Source organism: Bos grunniens, chromosome X, assembly GCF_055505025.1.
Source record: "Bos grunniens cultivar Pamir isolate PY7600 chromosome X, Bosgru_T2T1.0, whole genome shotgun sequence".
Classification (NCBI taxonomy): domain Eukaryota; kingdom Metazoa; phylum Chordata; class Mammalia; order Artiodactyla; family Bovidae; genus Bos; species Bos grunniens.
The window spans coordinates 98,972,623-98,999,840 of NC_141194.1; positions in this window are offsets into that span (position 1 = coordinate 98,972,623).

Below are 27,218 nucleotides of genomic sequence, written 5' to 3' on the forward strand. Positions count from 1 at the left end.
TTTATGTCTGCTTTTTTTTTTTTTTTTTTAAGATAAATCTACCACAGAGGCTTTGGCATAGTCAATAAAGAAGAAATAGATGTTTTTTCTGGAACTCTCTTGCTTTTTTGATGATCCAGCAGATGTTGGCCATTTGATCTCTGGTTCCTATGTCTTTTCTAAAACCAGCTTGAACATCTGAAAGTTCACAGTTCACGTATTGCTGAAGCCTGGCTTGGAGAATTTTAAGCATTACTTTCCTAGTGTGTGAGATGAGTGCAATTGTGTGGTAGTTTGAGCATTCTTTGGCATTGTCTTTCTTTGGGATTGGAATGAAAACTGACCTTTTCCAGTCCTGTGGCCACTGCTGAGTTTTCCAAATTTGCTGGCATATTGAGTGCAGCACTTTCACAGCATCATCTTTCAGGATTTGGAATAGCTCAACTGGAATTCCATCACCTCCACTAGCTTTGTTCGTAGTGATGCTTTCTAAGGCCCACTTGACTTCACATTCCAGGATGTCTGGCTCTAGGTGAGTGATCACATCATCGTGATTATATTGGTCTTGAAGATCTTTTTTTGTATAGTTTTTCTGTGTATTCTTGCCACCTCTTCTTAATATGTTATGCTTCTGTTAGGTCCATACCATTTCTACCCTGATGGCAGAAAGTGAAGAGGAACTAAAAAGCCTCCTGATGAAAGTCAAAGAGGAGAGTGAAAAAGTTGGCTTAAAGCTCAACATTCAGAAAATGAAGATCATGGCATCTGGTCCCATCACTTCATGGCAAACAGATGGGGAAACAGTGGAAACAGTGTCAGACTTTATTTTTGGGGGCTTCAAAATCACTGCAGATGGTGATTGCAGTCATGAAATTAAAAGACGCTTACTCCTTGGAAGGAAAGTTATGACCAAACTAGATAGCATATTGAAAAGCAAGACATTATTTTGCCAACAAGATCCGTCTAGTCAAGGCTATGGTTTTTCCAGTAGTCATGTATGGATGTGAGAGTTGGACTGTGAAGAAAGCTGAGCACCAAAGAATTGATGCTTTTGAACTGTGGTGTTGGAGAAGACTCTTGAGAGTCCCTTGGGCTGCAAGGAGATCCAACCAGTCCATTCTGAAGGAGATCAGCCCTGGGTGTTCTTTGGAAGGAATGATGCTAAAGCTGAAACTCCAGTATTTTGGCCACCTCATTGAAGAGCTGACTCATTGGAAAAGACTCTGATGCTGGGAGGGATTGGGGGCAGGAGGAAAAGGGAGCGACAGAGGACAAGATGGCTGCTTGGCATCACTGACTCGATGGACGTGAGTCTGGGTGAACTCCGGGAGTTGGTGATGGACAGGGAGGCCTGGAGTGATGCGATTAATGGGGGTCGCAGAGAGTCGGACACGACTGAGTGACTGAACTGAACTGAACTGAACCAAAGAGGCATATTTTGGAGCTGCAAAATCTGCTCCCCTTTAATATCTTACAGGGACATACAATTCTTAGTTTCAGGTTTTTGAAATTGATTAGTTTCTTAAGCAATCATTTATTACATAGATAAATTATCCTTATTTCGTTCTCTAAATCACTGAGTGAATATTCTTCATAGGAATTAAATTTATTATCTCTAACATTTTTCTTCCTGGGAAGAAGCACCATCACACTTACTACTGTCTTCCACTTGGTAACTCAGTGTAACCTGTTTCTGATCATATACATGTTTTTGCAAGATTTTGGCGGGAGGCGGGGGCTTAGGTGACTTTGGTATACCTGTCACTTCACTGTTTCCAAACCGGAGAAACAACAGCTCACTAGAGCCTCATGGGCCAAGGGCTATTTAGAAAAAGTTCATCTTTCTTTTATGAAACAGTTATGACAGAGGAAAACACATCCCATTTTCAAGCAGGTTTATTCTCTGTTCCTTTTATTTCTGCTTTTGATCCTAAGAGCCTGCCATAATCCATAATAAGCATATGATTTTTAACATGTGTATGTGTTGTGTGTTAAGTCGTTTCAGTCATGTCTGCCTCTTTGTGACCCCATGGACTGTAGCCCACCAGACTCCTCTGTCCATGGGATTTTCCTGGCAAGAATACTGGGGTGGGTTGCCATGCCCTCCTCCAGGGTCTTCCCAACCCAGGGACTGAACCCTGGTCTCTTATGTCTCCTGCATTGGCAGGCAGATTCTTTACCACTAACACCACCTGGAAAGCTGTTTAACACCATGGTCATTAACTTACACAGTATTCTGTTCTTTCCACATTTGTGAGAAACTGCCTCCTGTTGCTTTGATGACGGTGGCAAAAGTAACTTTATTCATAATTCTAGCTCTATTTTATAAAAGTCTTGATATTGAAAAGTCATTCTCTTGAAGATATGTTATTTTGGATTGTGAGTTGTCCAATAGATTGTGCCACTTTACTATGACCAAAGATAAAATTAAGTAATATCTAGCAGGTTTTGGTAGTCTTGGGCTCTTTATAGCTAGAGGAAAATAATGAATTTTTTGTTCTCTAATTACATTGGATAAGTAATGTAAATATAGATGTTATTCCAAAACATAACTTATGCCTTGTTTCTCCTTAACCAAAAGAAAATAGCCTTCAAAATGGGCCAGACATACTTTCTCATAAGATTGATTTATGAGATTTGAAGGAAAAAAGAAAAGAATCCAGTAATAATGTTAAGTACATGCTGTTGCCTTCAAGAAGGATGCATCAAATTGTCCCAAGCATTTACAAGTTTTACATTTTAAGATCTTTAGGGGAAAATCACCTTCACTAATCCATTTTAATGTTTAAATGCCCTAAAAATGCAGGTACACAGCAGACACCTGTTGTTATCAATTAGCTCTGATGGTATTATACCAGAAAGTGCTTGCTTTCATGAATAATCAACAGATCTAGCAATACTTTTCTTTGAACTTGTTAAGCTATGCCCCATTTTTAAAGTTAGTATTTCAGAAGATTATGCTACAGGCATTCTGAAGTCTCAAATCTAATGCTGTGGTTGTTAGATAGACTCTATAGTACATCTTGAATCAATAGTGACCTTTAGCAAAATTTCATACAATTTAAGCAAGGAAAAAAATTTTTACCTAAGTGATTGGAAAGGTGTCTGGTTAAATTTCTGTACTTTGTCTTTTAGGTAGTATATCCATTAGTACATGTTTTATAACACAGATGGCTTTATAATGATGTATGATGGAGTAAAATTTTGTGTAGCATGATTTCATCATAGATCCTGATTTCAAAAAGAAAAGATTAAGCCATAGGAGTTAGTTTCATCTCTAATATCTCAATTCACACTTGAATTCATTCATGTATGTGCTAAGTCGCTCAATCGTGTCCAACTCTTTGCGACCCCATGGACTGTAGACTGCCAGGCTCCTCTGTCCATGGGATTCTCCAAGAAAGAATACTGCAGTGGGTTGCCTTTTGTCCTCCAGGGGATCTTTCCAACCCAGGAATCGAACTCATATCTCTTATGTCTCCTGCATTGACAGACAGGTTTTTTTTTTTTTTTTACCACTACTGCCACCTGGGATTTCATTCATAGCACCGATAAAAATGCTGTATTGAGGATTCAGAATACAGGATGTTAATGATTGTATTTATCAATACAGATCTAAAAGTGGCAGTAGAAGAATTAAACTACTTTTAGAAAACTGTACAACTGTATTTAAGAAAAGAAAAATAAAATCATCAAGATAGGTCAAGGTGCTGTGTTTGATTTGTGTACCTCTACCTATGCTACTTAAAAGATTAATGTATTAAATACATCTTTGCCTTTTAACCCAGTAAAAGAAAATTTCTCAAGCTTTTGAGAAAGCATGTACACAAAATATTCTGCAAAATAAGGAAGAAAGTAATTTTCAGTTCATTTCAAAGTCTTTGTATAGATAATGGAAAGAAAAGATGATTGCCAAGTCATGGACTTGATGTGCTATAATTAGAAATAAGACATAATTTAAGTTATTTATTAACTAGAAATACATTCAGGATCATAAAGCTTGAATGTAATGTATTTTCCTATGTGATGAAAATAAACATTCTGGTAAGCTGCCTTCTTTTTTTAATATAAGTGGTGACAAAATAAAATAACTCCAAATCACACAAATGCTCCAGAGATTTTCAAGCAGATAGGAAGGTGGGTTTGTTCATTTTTAAGTATACCATTCTATGGCACTGGGAGGAACCCAAATGAGTTTGCCTCATTCTTTGATATGGATTATGTTGACTATTGTGCTGATTGCATTTTGATCTTTGCAACAGAAAGCTATATTTTACACAGTAAGTAATAAAGCTGTTCTGCACTGATTCATAAAACAGCAGCAATTCATGAAATTCTTATACTACTTAATGATTCACTCTCCCACCCAATGAACTGGGCTTTTCCCAACTATACCCCAGAGAGCAGCACTGTCCACTGTTTGATGTCACTTGGGAGATCAATTTGACTTTCAAGGTCACTAAATTCAAAGCCATTCAGTTATATGAACAGAAATGACATCATTCTGAATTTGTACTGTATGTAGCAAAATTGAAATACATCAAAATTATAAAGTGGATGAGGTTAATCTGTAGTTGCCTGTTACCTCCACATTTAGAACCCCTTTCTCCTTTTCTGATAGTAGTCTAAGACTCAAAGGACAGTCTGTCTCATGGTGGAGTATATATCTTTGGGTTTTACAGGTTCCCATATTCTACTTCTACCTCACTGAGAAAAGCTCACTGCTTCTAGAAAATTCCCTGAGAAAAATCATTAAACGTAATCTTACTAAGAAGTAATATGCATTATTATTATTTGTAAAATTCACTCTAGCACAATGGATAATTTACAAAATTCACACTTATGTAAATAAGTAAGCATGTAAATAAGGCAAGACAACCAATTAAAGAGATGTACCCATTATGTGACTGGTGTAACTGGGTTAAGCACATAGATAAGATCATCAGCAAAGACCTGCACTCCCAAGTATACAACTTTCTGTGTGGTTAAGCAATGACTTCCATAGCTTGCCATTAGAAATAAAGCTATGAGGCCACCATCACCCTAATACCAAAACCAGACAAAGATGCCACAAAAAAGAAAACTACAGGCCAATATCACTGATGAACATAGATGCAAAAGTCCTCAACTAAATTCTAGCAAACAGAATACAACAACATATTAAAAAGATCATGCATCATGACCAAGTGGGCTTTATCCCAGGGATGCAAGGATTCTTCAACATCCACAAATCAATCAATATGATACACCACATTAACAAATTGAAAGATAAAAACCATATGATTATCTCAATAGATGAAGAGAATGTCTTTGACAAAATTCAACATCCATTTATGATAAAAACTCTCCAGAAAGCAAGCACAGAAGAAACATACTTCAACATAATAAAAGCTATATATGATAAACCCACAGCAAACATTATCCTCAGTGGTGAAAAATTGAAAGCATTTCCCCTAAAGTCAGGAACAAGACAAGGCTGCCCACTCTCACCACTACTATTCAACATAATTTTGGAAGTTTTGGCCACAGCAATCAGAGAAGAAAAATAAATAAAGGGAATCCAGATTGGAAAAGAAGAAGTAAACTCTCACTGTTTGCAGATGACATGGTCCTCTACATAGAAAACTTTAATGACACGACCAGAAAATTGCTAATCAATGAATATAGTAAAGTTACAGTATATGAAATTAATACACAGAAATCCCTTGCATTCCTACACACTAAGAATGAGAAAACAGAAAGAGAAATTAAGGAAACAATTCCATTCACCATTGCAACGAGAAGAATAAAATACTTAGGAATAAATCTACCTAAAGAAACAAAAAACCTATATATGTGAAGTCACTCAGTCGTGTCCGACTCTTTGAGGCCCCATGGACTGTAGCCTACCAGGTTCCACCGTCCATGGGATTTTCCAGGCAAGAATACTGGAGTGGGTTGCCATTTCCTTCAAAACACTGATGAAAGAAATCAAAGATGACAAATAGACGGAGAAATATACCATGTTCATGGATTGGAAGAATCAGTATAGTGAAAATAAGTAACTACCCAAAGCAATCTATAGATTCAATGCAATTCCCATCAAGCTACCAATGGTATTTTCACAGAACTGCTGCTGCTGCTGCTAAGTTGCTTCAGTCGTGTCCGACTCTGTGCAACCCCATAGACGGCAGCCCACCAGGCTCCACCATCCCTGGGATTCTCCAGGCAAGAACACTGGAGTGGGTTGCCATTTCCTTCTCCAATACATTAAAGTGAAAAGTGAAAGTGAAGTCGCTCAGTCATGTGTGACTCTTCATGACCCCATGGAGTGGAGCCTATCAGGCTCCTCTGTCCATGGGATTTTCCAGGCAAGAGTAGTGGAATGGGTTGCCGTTGCCTTATCCATTTCACAGAAATAGAACAAATCATTTCACAATTTGTATGGAAATACAAAAAACTTTGAATAGCCAAAACAATCGTGATAAAGAAGAAGAGATCAACTGAAGAGATCAACCTGCCTGACTTCAGAGTATACTACAAAAGTACAGTCATTAAGACAGTATGGTACTGGCACAAAGACAGAAATATAGACCAATGGAACAAAATAGAAAGCCCAGAGATAAATCCACACACCTATGGACACTTTATCTTTGACATAGGATGGAAGAATATACAATGGAGAAATGACAATCTCTTTAACAAGTGGTGCTGTGAAAACTGGTCAACCACCTGTAAAAAAATGAAACTAGAACACTTTCTAACATCATACACAAAAATAAACTCAAAGTGGATTAAAGATCTAAACATAAGACCAGAAACTATAAAACTCCTAGAGGAAAACATAGGCAAAACTCTCTCTGACATAAATCACAGCAGGATCCTCTATGACCCACCTCCAAGAATAATGGAAATAAAAACAAAAATAAGCAAATGGGACCTAATTAAACTTAAAAGCTTTTGCACAATGAAGGAAACTATAAACAAGGTGAAAAGACAGCTTTCAGAATGGGAGAAAATAATAGCAAATGAAAGTGAAGTTGATCAGTCGTGTCCAACTCTTTGTGACCCTATGGACTGTAGCCTACAAGGCTCCCCAGTCTATGGAATTTTCCAGGCAAGAGTATTGGAGTGGGTTGCCATTTCCTTCTCCAGGGGATCGTCCCAACCCAGGGATCAAACCCAGGTCTTCGGCATTGCGGGCAGCTGCTTTACCATCTGAGCCACCAGGGAAGCCCCAGTAGCAAATGAAATGACTAACAAAGAATCAATCTCAAAATATACAAGCAGCTCCTGCAGCTCAATTCCAGAAAAATAAACGATCCAATCAAAAAACAGGCCAAAGCACTAAGCAGACATTTCTCCAAAGAAGACATACAGATGGTTAACAAACACACGAAAAGATGCTCAACCTCACTCAATATCAGAGAAATGCAAATCAAAACCACTATGAGGTACCATGTCATGCTGGTCAGAATGGCTGCTATCAAAAAGTCTACAAAGAATAAATGCTGAAAAGAGTGTGGAGAAAAGTTAACCCTCTTATAATGTTGGTGGGAATGCAAACTAGTACAGCCACTATGGAGAACAGTGTGGAGATTCCTTAAAAAACCAGACATAGAACTGCCACATGACCCAGCAATCCCACTGCTGGGCATACACACTGAGGAAACCAGAATTGAAAGAGACACATGTACCCAAATGTCCATCAGAGCACTGTTTACAATAGTTAGGACATGGAAGTAACGTAGATGTCCATCAGCAGACGAATGGATAAGAAGGCAGTGATACATATCCACAATGGAATATTACTCAGCCATTACAAAGAACACATTTGAATCAGTTCTAATGAGGTGGATGAAATTGGAGCCTATTATACAGAGTGAAGTAAGTCAGAAAAAAAACCCACCAATATAGTATATTAATGGATATATACTTATTTATTTATTTCAAATAAATTTATTTATTTATTTTAAAAATATTGTAGTGGTTTTGCCATACATTGACATGAATCAGTCATGGGTGTACATGTGTTCCCCTTCCTGAACCCACTTCCCACCTCCCTTCCCTTCCCATCCCTCAGGGTCATCCCAGTGTACCAGCCCTGAGCGCCCTGTATCATGCATCAAACCTGGACTGGTGATCTGTTTCACATATGATAATATACATGTTTCAATGCTATTCTCCCAAATCATCCCACCATTGCCTTCTCCCAGAGTCCAAAAGACTGGCATTTAGAAAGATGGTAATGATACCCTATATGTGAGACAGCAAAAGAGACACAGATATAAAGAACAGACTTTTGGACTCTGTGGGAGAAGGCGAGGGTGGGATGATTTGAGAAAATAGCATTGAAACACGTATATTACCATATGTGAAATAGATCACCAGTCCAAGTTTGATGCATGGAACAGGGCACTCAAAGCCGTTGCACTGGGACAACAATGAGGGATGAGATGGGAAGGGAGGTGGGAGGGAGGTTCAGGATGGGGGACACATGTACACGCATGGCTGATTCATGTCAATGTATGGCAAAACCCCCCACAATGTTGTAAAGTAATTAGCTTCCAATTAAAATAAATTAATTAATTAAAAAATAAAGTGAGAAAAAAAGTATATTGCAAATATAAAATTCCTAAGGCAAAAAAAGAAATAAAGCTTATATAGACTTGAAGAATATAAAAATTGGTTACAGGATGATTGCAAACTTAAAAACTGAGTGGGTCTTTAAAATCCATACCGTAAGTTAACACAGGTGTCAACACTGCTATGACTACATACATTTCTTGAAGCCATAGGAAAACTATCCTTTTTGCCATGCTTGACTGTTTAGCAGAGCCATGGTAAATCTAACTGCATTTAATAAGGCTTCTGCTATTACTCTAAGCAGTTAAAACATTTTGGCATATCTCCTATTCAGTTTTGGTCCTTAAGTCATCTCCCATTCGCAGAGGTTTTTCCATATTAATATCCATGCCTTCTACTGGCTTTCCTTGTTCTTTCAACTGATGTCTTACTAGTTACCAAAATTTAAAGAAGAAATTGCCTAATCAATCTTTTTATAGTACTAAGAACTTGGGAAAGGTTTTTTTTTATTATATGCATATAATGCATGTCTGGGCTTCCCTGGGGGCTCAGATGGTAAATCGTCTGCCTGCAATGCAGGAGACCCGGGTTCGATTCCTAGGTCAGGAAGATCCCCTGGAGAAGGAAATGGCAACCCACTCCAGCACTCTTGCCTGGAAAATCCCATGGATGGAGGAGCCTGATAGGCTATAGTCCATGGGGTCACAAAGAGTCAGACACGACTGAGAGACTTCACTTTCACTTTCAATGCATGTCATCAAAATCAGCAGCATTGCTAATAAGAATGAGCTCACCACACAGTCACTTGAAGAGAGGAACTATTTCTGCCCTTACTTTATGACCATTATACAGAAAGGAGAAACAAACACAGATAGTCAACATCTGTAAAGTGAATTTTCCAAATTTATAATGGAATTAATGCCTTTAAAGCTATAAATATCAAAATGTGGCTCTACATCTGCTAACATGCTTTTTGACAACAAGCTGTGCTGAAAGGCAGTCAGTTGGTGTTGCAGGTGAACACCTTGGGCTGTGGGTTGCAACTTGTTTATTGCTTCCTTGTGCACATCCATGGGCCATATGGTCAGGGTCTTCATGGAAACAAATTGTCCATAATTGTCTTCCAGCATGAGGATAGGATAAAGTTTTTCAGAGCTGTAGAACGACCTCAACAAAACCTGTTAATTGTACAGATTGTTTGAGGGTGGACATGATCATTCACCTCATCTACTGTCTGCATATAACTCAGACTCAGGAATGTATACTATTGCAACTAGTATATCAGAGATAGTTTGTGCCATCTTCTCCAGGACTTAGATGCTTTTCTTTCTATCAAGGCAAGAACTGAGTAGTGTACCTCCTGATCTTTCCCAGAGCCCAGGAAATCTAGCTTAGAAGAATAATCAAACTCACTATAGTTGTTTAAAACTAGTTTAAAACTGTAATAGAGTTGTTACAAGGACTCAGAACATATATCTTTTCCCACCACAATGAATTTATGTTTTCACATTTGTTTTTTTTCGATTTTGTAGTTGTATGTTGCTAGTATCACCGATTCAGAGTACTACCCTGGAAACATGGGGAACACATGTATACCTGTGGCGGATTCATTTTGATATTTGGCAAAACTAATACAATTATGTAAAGTTTAAAAATAAAATAAAATTAAAAAATAAAATAAAATATGAAAAAAAATAGCATTTCATTTAAAAAAGTCTTTTCTAATTCAATAACTTAGCGTATATCATTATAATGGAAGTCAATAAGAAAAGTTAGGACAGATAGAGTAAATATCAAAGCACCGGGTGCTTTGCACATTGTTAAAAAGATATATAACATGGAAATCAAGTGGTTTTATAAAAATGATATATATTTAATCTTCATAGATGATAGTGATGAACAGTATAGGTACCGAGCTTTGAGTTGTTTAGTCAAAAGCATGATGATGCTGTGTGCAAAATAATTTTCATTACTTTTGTCTTATGACTTGTGGCACACAGTTGCAATATAGCCAACTAACTGAGGGTGGCTTCTCTAATCAGAATGTGAAGTGAAACCTACTGGCCTATGTGGGAATTTGCTCCATAATGTGGATCTTTTTTATACTATGCTGTAACCAATACCACAAATAAGTTCTAGTTCAAAGCAGAAATAAAGAGTATCTATTGTCCAAAATGCCCATAATTATTTCTATGATTGTAATTCTAAAATTCTAGTGAGTGAAAAAATAAAGGGATTAAACATTACAGGAGAGGCAAAGAATTTTTGTTCCATATAAAATGTAAAGTAAAACAACATGGTGACATCCTTTATTTTATGGTACTTGAAAAATTATTTGAAATGAAAATTATTAAATTGCCTGAAAATGAATCTGACTGAATTGTCTATAAATGCAAAGTGTTGGGACAGTTGCTTTTACATCTTCTGACTTGAGTAGCATTAAGTTAAATGTACCCTCAAGTTTTTATGTTGCAGCAGAAAGTCTAAGGCTTTGTAATCACTGCTGCCATTCCCTCTGAAAGACCACCCACCTTGGTAATAGCAAGTGCTCCACAGTGAAAAGATGTGTGGATTTTCCCCTTTATTTAACTTTGTCTTAAAAGGATTTGAATGGTAATTTTAACTAGTAAGTTGTTACAACACATATTATATCACCAGTCACATTCATGTGCTATTTAAATTTGTGATGAAAAAATATGCATATACTTGGATTTGGCTGAAAATAATATTATGCTTATCCAGATCACTTAGGTTTGATAACATGAGCATAATAGCTCAATCTCACAAGAGCAATTTACCATGAGATTTCCAGATTGTACACCTGTGCTCTTAGCTGTGTATCTTGTAAGAACTGCCTGGATTGTACATTTCATCTTGGGTTTACTTGGCATAAACATGCACTTTCTAAAACTGTTTTTAGTTACCACCTCTGATATGCACATATCTTTTTGTCTGTACCTCATGTTAACAATTGATAAGTTGTTAGTTAACTAGTTAATAGTTTATACGTTGGAAAGTTCATTTTCTTTTTAGAGAGGGTGATTATATCACCATATTTATCCTAGATGTTTGTTAGAATTCTGGAGAGCAAATATCAAGTGAGTTAAAAGCTGTAGCAACCAAAAACTTATTAAAATGCTATCGTGTATAAACGTATAAAGCACTATTACTGCACTTTACTGGCAATACAGAGATATATGTGATATTTCTGGGAGGGGGGTATAAAAATCTAGATGTGGATTAGTGAGGCCTGTAAAAATATCACATAGAGGTTGGAGACTGAATTAGAAATTGCAGAAAAACAGACCTAGGCAAGCAGCAGAGAATGATGGGACAGAATGAAAGGCAGAGTATTTGGGTCCAGAAAATGACAGGAGCAAAGTGTAAGGTTTTTGCGAGCTTCACATGGCACCTCACACAGGTGCTAAGAAAGGCTCTTTTACATTAATCTTGCTGTTAGTTGCATGTGTGTATACAATTCCATAGAAGCTATTGTGGATTGACTGCAAAGTGGTATCACTGTTATTGTAGTTATTTCTGACAGAATTCTCTTTAGATGAGAATTAGTATTTCAGGCAAATTTTGGTTCACATGACTATCAATGTATGAAAAGTGCCCACATATGTATTTTGCAATGTTTGCCTCCTGGTGGGAGGAGGGATAGGAGGTGAACTAAGGGGTTGCTGTGGTCAGTCCAATAGCTGTTACTGACCCCTCCTTTTTCATCTTCTCAAACAGTGCCAATACCTACTAATCCCTAAAACTAGGAAGATGTAAAATCTTCCGTATCTCCTGCTAACAAAATGTACACAAAACAGCGTGTTCCAACAGACCTGCAAGTTCAAAAAGAAGGAGTAAGACATTGACATGAGGTAGCTTATAGGTGTGTACATGAAACCATCCTTGTTACCTCTTGTTACCACCCTCCAGGAATATTTATGTCCTCTTTGTTTTCCTCCATCAATATCTAAAATACTGCTTTTCACTTGTTAATTTAAAGAGAGAGATTAGGCATCAGCTCTTGTGGATGTTAAGAAAATAGCACAGAATAAAAATTAATTCTGAAGTCTCATTTTCATAATAATGAGATTTATACCTTTTCCCTAATGAGTATAATTGTAATCTCCCTGACATAGGATTTCAGAAAGCATTCTCCTTTTTGGTCAATAAATCAACAGTGCCCTGACACTGTTTATTATTAGGTGTATTAGGTGGTCAACAGAGGGTCATTCAGTAAAGTCTGTGTTAGGCAGGTACTCTGCTATCAGTTCAGTTCAGTTCAGTTCAGTCGCTCAGTTGTGTCCGACTCTCTGCAACCCCATGAATCACAGCACACCAGGCATCCCTGTCCATCACCAACTCCCGGAGTTCACTCAGACTCACGTGCATCGAGTCAGTGATGCCATCCAGCCATCTCATCCTCTGTCGTCCCCTTCTCCTCTTGCCCCCAATCCCTCCCAGCATCAGAGTCTTTTCCAATGGGTCAATGCTTCGCATGAGGTGGCCAAAGTACTGGAGTTTCAGCCTTAGCATGATTCCTTCCAAAGAAATCCCAGGGCTGATCTCCTTCAGAATGGACTGGTTGGATCTCCTTGCAGTCCAAGGGACTCTCAAGAGTCTTCTCCAACACCACAGTTCAAAAGCATCAGCTTTCTTCACAGTCCAACTCTCACATTCATACATGACCACAAGAAAAACCATAGCCTTGAGTAGACAGACCTTTGTTGGCAAAGTAATGTCTCTGCTTTTCAATATGCTATCTAGGTTGGTCAAAACTTTTCTTCCAAGGAGTAAGCATCTTTTAATTTCATGGCTGCAATCACCATCTGCAGTGATTTTGGAGTCCCAAAAAATTAAGTCTGACACTGTTTCCACTGTTTCCCCATCTATTTCCCATGAAGTGATGGGACCAGATGCCATGATCTTCATTTTCTGAATGTTGAGCTTTAAGCCAACTTTTTCACTCTCCACTTCCACTTTCATCAAGAGGCTTTTTAGTTCCTCTTCACTTTCTGCCATAAGGGTGGTGTCATCTGCATATCTGAGGTTATTGATATTTCTCCCGGCAATCTTGATTCCAGCTTGTGCTTCCTCCAGCCCAGCATTTCTCATGATGTACTCTGCATATAAGTTAAATAAGCAGGGTGACAATATACAGCCTTGACGTACTCCTTTTCCTATTTGGAACCAGTCTGTTGTTCCATGTCCAGTATAGGGTTCAGTAATTAGAGAACTCCATCATTTGAATTTAACCTGCCTCTCTTTCATTCCTAACAACTTGAGCCATTTCAACTGTGTTATGCCATTGCATTAAAAGGTCATGTTTCCACTGCCAGAGTGAAAAGTGAAGAACTGAAGAATTCAGCTTCACAAATTATCCAGAATTTGGCTTTTATTTTTCATTTTTGCCTAAAATTGCCTAAGTATTTATTCCATTGTGTTTTGAACTCAGAATATATTTACCGACAAGAAAACGCAGATTAAATAAATCCTAATGATATACAGAACTCTTGTAATCCTTTGTTACAACGAGGTTGAGAATGTGAAATGGAACTGTGCCATGGGGAAAATCTAACCAATCAATACAAGCTGTAATGTAATGCAATTATATATAGTATTCTGTTTGTACTTGACGGAATATATTTTGGGAGCTACATCTTACTTCTTCATTCATGGCCATCATATTTCCACCAAAAAAAAGAGGCATTTAAGCAGCTCCTATCTCTATTCCCTGTGGCTGACTGTATAAGTAATGAGAAATTTTCACTGATCTCTTCTGTATTTGTCTCAGGATCTTCTTTTTCTTGTTTGATTTAAGCCCTAAGGAGCTGTTGTTGAATGCTGATGAGACATTGGGTAAAGCCTCCAGCCAGTTTTTTTGTTTTGACTTTTTTTTTTTAACTTTCATTTTGGCAAATTTGTTTCAAAAAGTTAGACACCCATCTTGCTCTTAATAGGGCACATCTACTGTCAGTTAAAACCATTTCCCATAGCTGTTTAAAATGTGCTTGTGACTGCCTGACCAGGTGAATAGGTAAACATTTCAGTCATTGCTTTGGGAGAATAAATCACCTTGCTTGGATGGGGCTTGGAGAGAAAAATGAACCAAATGTCACAGAGTCTTAGCTGTAGCTGTCTCTGTGCTTGGAGGAATGCTCCCATCTTTTATGATGCAAATAGTAATTTATTTTTGCCCAACAGCAGGTCAGCCACAAGGATTTAGCTTCCTTCCAAGGTGGGGGAGCTGATTTGACCTGCCGTTATGCTTTTCTACAAGATTCTTATTTACAACAATTTCTTAATGAGTTATGTCACAGTAGCTGCTGGTATGATCCTCTTGATATGAGGACCTGTGAAGCAGAATGGTTAATGATGCACACCTTGCTAGTTTCAGCGGAGAACATTACCGAATGACTGTAGTACGCCAAGCTCATAATAAATGGAACACTGCCACCTTTTGGTCATAAAATAGGGAAACAAGTTAGTATAGCTGGGATTCTGCATGTCAAAGAGATGGTTTCCAACTATTTGTGACTGATCTGGTGATCACACAATCTATACAAGTAATACTAACCTAATTCTTTTCTCTCTTTTCTTTTGTTCTTTTATTCCCCTTTGTGACAGCACCTATGGTTTGACTATATGCATTTCATATAATGACCTTGGGATGCTTCCGGAGAAACTGAAGTATACTACATTCTAATTATGTTTTGCATAGGAATGAATTACACATGCAATATGCAGATAATGTGAAGGATTCCATGGTTACCATTATACACATGGCACCTTCTTTCATACAGTGACAATTAATCTGAGGAAATATTTGGGAAGAATTTTGAAAGAAGGAAATTTAATTGAGCATTGCAGTATTTATTTAGGATTGTAATTTGGACATTGATTTTAATTAAAAACTTTTTGAGGGAGTTTGTCTTGTTCTTTCCTTACATAGCCTCTCTCATGATGCAATAAAATGCCAATTAATTGAATCATAATCATTCAAATACTGACATTCACTTTTTAGATTAATTTTTTAGAAGAAAGAGGCAAATTATTATACTAGAAAGCAGGAACTTAATAAAAAAAAAAAAAAAGGAAAATCCTAGGGTACATCCTGATAGATATCTATAAGCAATCAACCCAGTCTCCTATACAGGTCAGTGTAATGGTGATTGACATCAAGAATATTCAAGATCCAAACTCTAAAAGAAACATAAAAATATATTCCTTGGGGACCAACTCTCCTGGTAGCTCAGCTGGTAAAGAATCTGCCTGCATTGCAGGAGACCTGGGTTCAATCCCTGGATTGGGAAGATCCTTTGGAGGAGGGCATGGCAACTCACTCCAGTATTCTTGCCTGGAGAATCCCCATGGACAGAGGAGCCGGTGGGCTACAGTCCATGGGGTTGCAAAGAGTTGGACACGACTGAGCGACTAAGCACAGCAGCACCAACTAGAACATTTTTTTTTAGATTAAAATTAGTGTCCACATCACAAGCTTTAAAAAGTAGTGTAGCACTGAATTAGAATTTCCTTCTTTTAAAATTGTTCCCAAATATTTAATATTAATTGTACTAAAAGAAGTTTCTGTGTGTATACAGAAACATTTTCAAAAGAGTTTTCAGCTTTTATTAAATGAGAGATTTAATCTGCATCTTAATGATGAATTATTGGAGATAGTTTTTCTCAACATAAAGGAACAAATACTGTAACTTTAAGCATATCATCAAGGTTGGTAAAAAAAATATATATATATATATATTCAGATGCCATGTTCTTTATTTTCTGAATGTTGAGTTTTAAGTCAACTTTTTCACCCTCCTCTTTCATCAAGAGGGTTTTTTTAAATTTAAAGTTATTTATTTTAATTGGAGGCTAATTACTTTACAATATTGTATTGGTTTTGCCATACATCAACATGAGTCCACCACGGGTGTACACGGGTGTACACGTGTGTACATGGGGACATCCTGAACCCCCTCCCACTTCCCTCCCCATACCATCCGTGTGGGTGATCCCAGTGGACCAGCCCTGAGCATCCTGTATCCTGCACCAAACCTGGACTGGCGATTCCTTTCTTATATGATATTATACATGTTTCAATGCCATTCTCCCAAATCATCCCACCCTTGCCCTCTCCCACAGAGTCCAAAAGACTGTTCTATATATCTGTGTCTCTTTTGCTGTCTCGCATACAGGGTTATCGTTACCATCTTTCCAAATTCCATATATATGCATTTGTATACTGTATTGGTGTTTTTCTTTCTGGCTTACTTCACTCTGTATAATAGTCTCCAGTTTCATCCACCTCATTAGGACTGATTCAAATGTATTCTTTTTAATGGCTGAGTAATACTCCATTGTGTATATGTACCATGCTGTGATGACCATTGGGGTACATGTGTCTCTTTCAGTTCTGGTTTCCTTGGTGTGTATGCCCAGCAGTGGGATTGCTGGGTCATAAGGCAGTTCTATTTCCAGTTTTTTAAGGTATTATTAAACAGTTGGGACTCCCCAGCAGTGAAAGTTGATGCTTATTCCACTGGGCCTAGGATTACCCTTTCCAAAGTAAGGGGAGATGAAGACTGTTTCATTGGTGAAAGGTTTGCTTTATTGGCTATTCAAATGCTATGCCCAATTTACGCCTTCTTTGACAGTGAAGCATTCACTGAGGATCCTTGGGTCCTCCTGGAGCATTTCCATACAGATTCTTTGTTTTGGTTGTTATCCTTCCAAATAAAGGTTTAAAACAGCCAAAATATTTGCTTTAAAAATACAAAAAATAATCAATATTATATCAGTTCAGTTCAGTTCAGTCACTCAGTCGTGTCCGATTCTTTAGGACCCCATAAATCGCAGCATGCCAGGCCTCCCTGTCCATCATCAACTCCGGGAGTTCACTGAGACTCACATCCATTGAGTCAGTGATGCCATCCAGCCTTCTCATCCTCTGTCGTCCCCTTCTCCTCCTGCCCCCAATCCCTCCCAGCATCAGAGTCTTTTCCAATGAGTCAACACTTTGCATGAGGTGGCCAAAGTACTGGAGTTTCAGCTTTAGCATCATTCCTTCCAAAGAAATCGCAGGGTTGATCTCCTTCAGAATGGACTGGTTGGATCTCCTTGGAGTCCAAGGGACTCTCAAGAGTTTTCTCCAACACCACAGTTCAAAAGCATCAATTCTTCAGCACTCAGCTTTCTTCACAGTCTAACTCTCACACCCATACATGACCATAGGAAAAACCATAGCCTTGACTACACGGACCTTTGTTGGCAAAATAATGTCTCTGCTTTTGAATATGCTATCTAGGTTGGTCATAACTTTCCTTCCAAGGAGTAAGTGTCTTTTAATTTCATAGCTGCAGTCACCATCTGCAGTGATTTTGGAGCCCCCAAAAAATAAAGTCTGACACTGTTTCCAATGTTTCCTCATCTATTTCCCATGAAGTGATGGGACCAGATGCCATGATCTTCATTTTCTGAATGTTGAGCCTTAAGCCAACTTTTCCACTCTCCACTTTCACTTTCATCAAGAGGCTTTTTAGTTCCTCTTCACTTGCTGCCATACGGGTGGTGTCATTTACATATCTGAGGTTGCTGATATTTCTCCCGGCAATCTTGATTCCAGCTTGTGCTTCATCCAGCCCAGCATTTCTCATGATGTACTTTGCATATAAGTTAAATAAGCAGAGTGACAATATACAGCCTTGATGTACTCCTTTTCCTATTTGGACCCAGTCTGCTGTTCCATGTCCAGTTCTAACTGTTGCTTCCTGACCTGCATACAGATTTCTTAAGAGGCAGATCAGGTGGTCTGGTATTCCCATCTCTTTCAGAATTTTCCACAGTTTATTGTGATCCACACAGTCAAAGGCTTTGGCATAGTCAATAAAGCAGAAATAGATGTTTTTCTGGAACTCTCTTGTTTTTTTTTTTTTTTTTTTTTTTTTATAATCCAGCAGATGTTGGCAATTTGATCTCTGGTTTCTCTGCCTTTTCTAAAACCAGCTTGAACATCTGGAATTTCAAGGTTCACATATTGCTGAAGCCTGGCTTGGAGAAGTTTGAGCATTACTTTATTAGCGTGTGAGATGAGTTCAATTGTGTGGTAGTTTGAGCACTCTTTGGCATTGCCTTTCTTTGGGATTGGAATGAAAACTGACCTTTTCCAGTCCTGTGGACACTGCTGAGTTTTCCAAATTGGCTGGCATATTGAGTACAGCCCTTTCACAGCATCATCTTTCAGGATTTGATATAGCTCAACTGGAATTCTATCACCTCCACTAGCTTTGTTGGTAGTGATGCTTTCTAAGGCTCACTTGACTTCACATTCCAGGATGTCTGGCTCTAGGTGAGTGATCACACCATCATGATTATCTTGATCATGAAGATCTTTTTTGTACAGTTTTTCTGTGTATTCCTGCCACCTCTACTTAATATCTTCTGCTTCTCTCAGGTCCATGCAATTTCTGTCCTTTATCGAGCCCATCTTTGCATGAAATGTTCCCTTGGTATCTCTAATTTTCTTGAAGAGATCTCTAGTCTTTGCAATTCTATTTATTTCCTGTATTTCTTTGCATTGGTCGCTGAGTAAGGCTTTCTTATCTCTTCTTGCTATTATTTGGAACTTTGCATTCAGATGCTTATATCCTTCCTTTTCTCCTTTGGTTTTTGCTTCTCTTCTTTTCACAGCTATTTGTAAGGCCTCCTCAGACACCCATTTTGCTTTTTTGCATTTCTTTTCCATGGGGATGGTCTTGATCCCTGTCTCCTATACAATGTCACGAACCTCCGTCCATAGTTCATCAGGCACTCTATCTATCAGATCCAAGCCCTTACATCTATTTCTCACTTCCACTGTATAATCATAAAGGATTTGATTTAGGTCATACCTGAATGGCCTAGTTGTTTTCCCTACTTTCTTCAATTTAACTCTGAATGTGGCAATAAGGAGTTCATGATCTGAGCCACGGTCAGCTCCTGGTCTTGTTTTTTTTGACTGTATAGAGCTTCTCCATTTTGGCTGCAAAAAGTATAATCAATCTGATTTTGGTGTTGACCATCTGGTGATGTCCATGTGTAGAGTCTTCTCTTGTGTTGTTGGAAGAGTGTGTTTGCTATGACCAGTGCATTTTCTTGGCAAAACTCTATTAGTCTTTGCCCTGCTTCATTCCATATTCCAAGGTCAAATTGCCTGTTACTTCAGGTGTTTCTTGACTTCCTACTTTTGCATTCCAGTCACCTATAATGAAAAGGACATCGTTTTGGATGTTAGTTCTAAAACGTCTTGTAGGTCTTCATAGAACCGTTCTACTTCAGCTTCTTCAGCATTACTAGTTGGGGCATAGACTTAGATTACTGTGATATTGAATGGTTTGCCTTGGAAATGAACAGAGATCATTCTGTCATTTTTGAGATTACATCCAAGTACTGCATTTCGGACTCTTTCGTTGACCATGATGGCTACTCCATTTCTTCTAAGGGATTCCTGCCCACAGTAATAGATATAATGGTCATCTGAGTTAAATTCACCTATTCCAGTCCACTTCAGTTCGCTTATTCCTAGGATGTCGACGTTCATGCTTGCCATCTCTTGTTTGACCACTTCCAATTTGCCTTGATTCATGGACCTGACATTCCAGGTTCCTATGCAATATTGCTCTTTACAGCATTGGACCTTGCTTCTATCACCAGTCACATCCACAGCTGGGTATTGTTTTTGCTTTGGCTCCATCCCTTCATTCTTTCTGGAGTTATTTCTCCAGTGATCTCCAGTAGCATATTGGGCACCTACTGACCTGGAGAGTTCCTCTTTCAGTATCCTATCATTTTGCCTTTTCATACTGTTCATGGAGTTCTCAAAGCAAGAATACTGGAGTGGTTTGCCATTCCCTTCTCCAGTGGACCACATTCTGTCAGACCTCTCCACCATGACCTGCCCATCTTGGGTGGCCCCAGAAGCATGGCTTAGTTTCATTGAGTTAGACAAGGCTGTGATCCTAGTGTCATTAAATTGGCTAGTTTTCTGTAAGTATGCTTTCAGTGTGTCTGCCCTCTGATGCCCTCTTGCAACACCTACCATCTTACTCGGGTTTCTCTTACCTTGGGCGTGGGGTATCTCTTCACAGCTGTTCCAGCAAAGTGCAGCCATTGCTCCTTACCTTGGAGGAGGGGTATCTCCTCACCGCCGCCCCTCCTGACCTGGAACACGGACTAGCTTCTCTAAGCCCTCCTGTGCCCATGCAGCCACCGCTCCTTGGACATGGGGTTGCTCCTCCTGGCCGCTGCCCCTGGCCTTGGGCTGTGGGGTAGCTCCTCCTAGCCGCCTCCCCTGACCTCAGACATGGGGTAGCTCCTCTCGGCCGTTCCTGCGCCATCACAGCCTGGCACTCTAGGCCACTGCCCCTGACCTCAGATGTGGGGTAACTCCTCTTGGCTGCCGCCCCTCGGGCATAGGGTCCTCCCGGCTTCTGCCCCTGACCTCGGACGTGGCTAGCTCCTCTTGGCTGCTCCTGCGCTATAGCAGCCTGGCAATCTTGGCTGCTGCTCCTGACCTCAGATGCGGGGTAGCTCCTCTTGGCTGCCCCCCCTGACCTCGGACGTGGGGTAGCTCCTCCCAGCCGCCGCCCCTGACCTCAGACGTGGGGTAGCTCCTCTCGGCCGTTCCTGCACCATCTCAGCCTGGCACTCTTGGCCACTGCCCCTGACCTCGGACGTGGGGTAGCTCCTCTCGGCTGCACTCTGTGCGCTGTCACAGCTGCCCGCGCTCTGTGTGCTCTGTGGAAATTTCTTACCATTTCTTACAATAATGTTTCTAATGAGACATTAGAAGACTTGATACCTCAAAACTATATAATTAATCATATTTCCTGCTGTGCCTTACCTGCTAGAAAACAGAGAGAATTTCAGTCCCAAACAGTAGTAATTAGCATATCTCAGGTACCTAAAGGCTTCCTGGTGGCTCAATCGGTGAAGAATCAGCCTGTAATGCAACAGACTGCATGCTATGCAGGAGACCCAGGTTCAATCCCTGGTTCAGGAAAATCCCCCTGGAGAAGGAAATGGCAACCCACTGCAGTATCCTTGCATAGGAAATCCCATGGACAGAGGCGCCTGGTGGGCTATAGTCCATGGGGTTGCAAGAGTGGTACATGACTTAGCAACTAAACTACTACCACTACTACAGGTACCTAAGAACATTTAGTTTCTCTAGATCTATTTAATTATTCTATTCTGTTTTAACCTTTAAATATCATGAATTACTTTACATTATTTTGATAATATCTTAGCTTGGGCTACTATAACAAAATGTCATAGACTGAGTGGCTTAAACAACAAATTTATTTCTTATACTTTTGGAGGGCAAGAAGTTTAAGATTAAGGTGCCATGAAGGTAGGTTTTATTCTGAGATCTCTTCTCTTGGCTTGTGATCTCATCTCTCATCTCATTGTGTGCTTATATGACCTTTTCTTTGTGCATCCTGGGAGACAGGGGAAAAGAAAGCTTGCTGGTGTCTCTTAGAAGGGCACAAGTCCTATAACGAGGGCCCCACCCTCATGCCCTCATCTAACCCTAATTATTTATAAGAGGTCCCATCTCCAAATACCATCATATTGGGATTTAGGATTTCAACACATGGATTTTGGAGGGACACAAACATTTAGTTTATAACAAATAGCTTCTTCATATCTTTTAGGAAAAAAAAAAGCCATAAATGGTTTTAACTATAAAACCATAAATATCACATATGTAACACACTATATTAGGGACTATCACATATGTAACACACTATATTAGGGACTACAGAGGATAGAAATACATTTAATAAGGACTCTACATTTGAAGACTTTTCATCATTAAAGCAAATGCAAATAAGTATAGTTCAGTTTGCTTTGTGAATTAAACTTACTTTTTGAAAGTAACGTTTTTACATCATATAAAATATATAATATTAAAGCCAATGAAACATATTTCAAATGTAATTTTTATCTTCTACTTGCATAAAATGTGTTCAATTCAATATGTTTAGATATAGAAATGTTCTTATTGTTGCAGGAAACTGAATATATTTAATTTTCTCCCTTCTACCTTGATTGAAAATACTATAAATTAGTTCCATTCATTATCTTGATGTAGTTAGAACATATTGTTATATTTGATATACTTTGTGCATAGACAAAATATGCTATGTGATATATCAAAGATAATGAATTTTTACTCCTGTAGAAAATGTACCAAATTATGGAAATTAGAAAGGTTACATATACACTCCTCTTCAAGTCAACATATATTTAATTAAATGTAATATTCTACTTAAGGAAACTCTCAGAGTTGAGGAATCATAAGTGTTGAGTTTGTTTCCTTTCTTAAATGTGTTGAAAATTCTTATAATTTTATTTTTCTGCATATATTTATTTTCCTTTCTGAGGAACTTATTTTAAACCTTCTTAAAAACCTCCTTTACTGCTTCCTAATGTGTCATAAACAAAGAGAATGTCCTTTCCTCAAATAGGCTAGGCTCCTAGAAGATAGCACTGGTGAACAAAACAAAAATCAAGAATATGCTTTTTCATTAACATTTTCAAGCCCCATCCAGAAGTAAAAGACTTGTAGCAAAGGCATATGATAGTCCAACAGTTAGACTTAATTTCCCTGACTCACTCCTCTCAGATTGCAAACAATGCACCAGCAGAAACCAAGTCCCCCTCTGCTTTGATCTTATTTCCTCTTCTTGAGCCATGGTTTCTCCCATCTTTGGACAGAAATTTGCTGAGTCATAAAATGTTGACAGTTGTTAATGTTCATTAGATAGGATCAGTGCATGGTCAGAGATCTATACTGTCTTCTTGACTCCAAATTAACTCCCCCACTTGGTCTGACTGAGTCTTTACCAAGAAAGACCCTCCAAGACTTAGTTGGCCATTGAAAAGTAAAGTTTAATATTCTTTAATAGCATTAATGCATTCAGGTTTTCAGATATAATATATTTAAAAATTAAAAAGAGAACACAGCTAAGAAGAGAATTGGAAAGAAAACTTTCCATAGTGGAGGGTGATGACTTGGTTCATAAATGCTGAATCTAGGAAGGTATTCTATAGGAGTTATTTTGGAGTAAGTGTATATGTGTGGGTCCAGACCCTGGGTAAGGTGGTAGAAAAGGTAAGAAGAGAGAGATAGTTTTACAAAATATCAATGAGCCTTCTTCACAGTTTTGCCCAAGATTGAATTTGCTCTATGCTGCTGCTGCTGCTGCTAAGTCACTTCAGTCGTGTCCGACTCTGCGTGACCCCATAGGCGGCAGCCCACCAGGCTCCCCCGTCCTTGGGATTCTCCAGGAAAGAACACTGGAGTGGGTTGCCATTTCCTTCTCCAATGCATGAAAGTGAAAAGTGAAAGTGAAGTCGCTCAGTAAGTGTCTGACTCTTCATGACCCCATGGACTACAGCCTACCAGGCTCCTCCATCCATGGGATTTTCCAGGCAAGAGTACTGGAGTGGGGTGCCATTGCCTTCTCCAAATTTGCTCTATATCTGTCAGTAAATCATAAACTGAAGGACTGGCTCTTGGAAAACTGTAAGCAGAAAGGGAACAGTGGGGAACCAGGTTTTATGGGACCCCTATACTACATTCTCTGAGAAGGCAATGGCACCCCACTCCAGTACTCTTGCCTGGAAAATCGCATGGGCAGAGGAGCCTGGTAGGCTGCAGTCCATGGGGTCGCTGAGAGTTGGACACGACTGGGCAACTTCACTTTCAGTTTTCACTTTCATGCGTTGGAGAAGGAAATGGCAACCCACTCCAGTGTTCTTGCCTTGAGAATCCCAGGGACGGGGGAGCCTGGTGGGCTGCCGTCTATGAGGTCGCACAGAGTCGGACATGACTGAAGCAACTTAGCAGCATACTACATTCTCAAATGATCTGAAAATTGCCAGATTTATTCCCAAAAAATACTAACATGTGTGTGCTGAAAGAGTTTGGCCAATCAGTTATTTCTTCCAGTATGCATATTTATATAAACAAATTGCATTATGTTTTTCTGTTTTAAAATTAGAGGGTTGGTATGAGGAGGAAGGAGGGAGGAGGGTTCGGGATGGGGAACACATGTATACCTGTGGCGGATTCATTTTGATATTTGGCAAAACTAATACAATTATGTAAAGATTAAAAATAAAATAAAATTAGAAAAAATAAAAAAAAATAAAATTTATTTTTCTTCAGGATAATTAATGCACATGACAGGTATTGTACTAGTCAAAAAGTTCAATGGTGGCAAATATGTCTCACATACCTAATCCTCGTGCTTTCAGTTCCCTGTTCCCCAGAGAAAATCTATATTACTGATTCCCTGGATATTCTTCCAGAGATATTCTATGAATATGTAATCATATCTATGTGCATGAATCTTCATTTGTTTTAACAATAATGGGAGCTCACTCCTCACTCTGTTGTGCATCTTCCTTTTTAAATTAAAAATATATGTTGACTATAGTTCTATTTTAGTATAAACAGAGTTTTCTATTCGTATTAGCAGTTGCATGGTATTCCATCTTATGGATGTACTATAATTTATGTAACCTATCACCTACTGAAGGACTACTTAGGGCTTTTTCAATCTTTCTGTGCTATAGAAAGCTTTGCAATGAATCTTCTTGCATGTCTACCTTTGTGTGCATATGCAAGGGTATGTCTAGGTAAATTCTTAGAAATGCTTCAAAGGGGATCAGTCAGTCAGTTGAGTCGCTCAGTCATGTCTGACTCTTTGTGACCCCATGGACTGCAGCAATCCAGGCTTCCCTGTCCATCACCAACCCCTGGAGTTTACTCAAACTCATGTCCATTGAGTCAGTGATGCCATCCAACCATCTCATCCTCTGTCATCCCCTTCTCCTCCCTCCTTCAATCTTGCCCACCATCAGGGTCTTTTCAAATGAGTCAGTTCTTTGCATCAAGTGGCCAACGTATATGCATTTTAAATTTCAATAAACATAAATCACAATTAGGTACCAATATTATGTGTATTAGATAACATGGTGGACATCCAACATTGAAGGATAACTGCAAAAATCAGTTGCTTTAAGCTCTAATTTGTTCCACATGTATTAGGAAAAAGTTTATTAAGCATCTACTATTGGCACACTAAGCACAGGCGGCTGTTTGGCACACTAAGTGCGGCCGAGAGGAGCTACCCCATGTCCGAGGTCAGGGCAGAAGCCGGGAGGCCCCATGCCCGAAGGGTGGCAGCCAAGAGGAGTTACCCCATGTCCATGGTCAGGGGCAGTGGCTGAGAGTGCCAGACTGTGACGGCACAGGAACGGCCGAGAGGAGCTAACCCACATCCGAGGTCAGGGGCAGCAACGAGAGGAGTTACCCCGCATCCGAAGTCAGGGGCAGCAACCGGGAGGAGTTATTTCATGCCCCAAAGTCCGAGGCCAAGGGCAGCAGCCGGGAGGACCAACCCCACGTCCAAGGAGCCCTGGCTGCATGGGCGCAGGAGGGCCTAGAGAAGCTACCCCACGTTGAAGGTCAGGAAGGGCAGCAGTGAGGAGATACCCCTCGTCCAAGGTAAGGAGCAGTGGCTGCGCTTTGCTGCAGCAGCCATGAAGAGATACCCCACGCCCAAGGTAAGAGAAACCCAAGTAAGATGGTAGGTGTTGAAAGAGGGTATCAGAGGGTAGACACACTGAAACCATACTCACAGAAAACTAGTCAATTTAATCACACTAGGACCACAGCCTTGTCTAACTCAATGAAACTGAGCCATGTCCGTGGGGCAACCCAAGATGGGCGGGTCGTGGTGGAGAGGTCTGACAGAATGTGGTCCACTGGAGAAGGGAATGCCAAACCACTTCAGTATTCTTGTCTTGAGAACCCCATGAACAGTATGAAGGGGCAAAATGATAGGATACTGAAAGAGGAACTTCCCAGGTCAGTAGGTGCCCAGTATGCTACTGGAGATCAATGGAGAAATAACTCCAGAAAGAATGAAGGGATGGAGCAAAAGCAAAAACAATACCCAGTTGTGGATGTGACTGGCGATACAAGCAAGGTCCAATGCTGTAAAGAGCAATATTGCATAGGAACCTGGAATGTCAGGTCCATAAATCAAGGCAAATTGGAAGTGGTCAAACAAGAGATGGCAAGAGTGAATGTCGACATTCTAGAAATCAGCGAACTCAAATGGACTGGAATGGGTGAATTCAACTCAGATGACCATTATATCTACTACTGCGGCAGGAATCCCTCAGAAGAAACTGTGGGCAGGAATCCCTCAGAAGAAATGGAGTAGCCATCATGGTCAACAAAAGAGTCTGAAATGCAGTACTTGGGTGCAATCCTAAAAATGACAGAATGATCTCTGTTCGTTTCCAAGGCAAGCCATTCAATATCACAGTAATCCAAGTCTATGCCCCAACCAGTAATGCTGAAGAAGCTGAAGTTGAACGGTTCTATGAAGACTTACAAGACCTTTTAGAACTAACACCCGAAAAAGATGTCCTTTTCATTATAGGTGACTGGAATATAAAAGTAGGAAGTCAAGAAACACCTGGAGTAACAGGCAAATTTGGCCTTGGAATACGGAATGAAGCAGTCCAAAGACTAATAGAGATTTGCCAAGAAAATGCACTGGTCATAACAAACACCCTCTTCCAACAACACAAGAGAAGACTCTACACATGGA